Source organism: Penaeus monodon, chromosome 25, assembly GCF_015228065.2.
Source record: "Penaeus monodon isolate SGIC_2016 chromosome 25, NSTDA_Pmon_1, whole genome shotgun sequence".
Classification (NCBI taxonomy): domain Eukaryota; kingdom Metazoa; phylum Arthropoda; class Malacostraca; order Decapoda; family Penaeidae; genus Penaeus; species Penaeus monodon.
Genome location: NC_051410.1, coordinates 34,800,864 through 34,801,177, shown reverse-complemented (window position 1 = coordinate 34,801,177; position 314 = coordinate 34,800,864). Strand labels below are relative to the sequence as shown.

General features: G+C 51.0%; 1 protein-coding gene across 1 annotated transcript in view; it reads left to right on the top strand.

Annotated features, from left to right (window-relative positions):
- Nucleotides 1–314, top strand: part of LOC119589183 (aminopeptidase N-like) — a gene marked incomplete at its 3' end in the record, with an annotated part of 23,511 nt that overhangs the window by 17,801 nt on the left and 5,396 nt on the right.

The following is a 314-nucleotide window of genomic DNA, read 5'->3' as shown; positions in this document are numbered from 1 at the left end:
CCATTACATAAACAGGAAGCCAAACAACACGATCACAACCCACAAAACGCATAAAACACGTACCCTCAGAATGGTAGGCTTTCACCCTCCCCTACGTACCAGCTCACATCACCCTTCGTCTCCCAGTCTGAGCCATCCTGGAAGATGATGGAGCAGTTCATTACCGAGGACCTCCAAGATGTCTTCGCCATCGACTGCCTGGAATCCTCGCATCCCATCAGCATCCCTGTGGGCCACCCAGATGAGATCAATGAGATCTTCGACCGCATCTCTTATGCTAAGGGTAAGGCGCGCTTGCAGTAAGAAGGATGTAA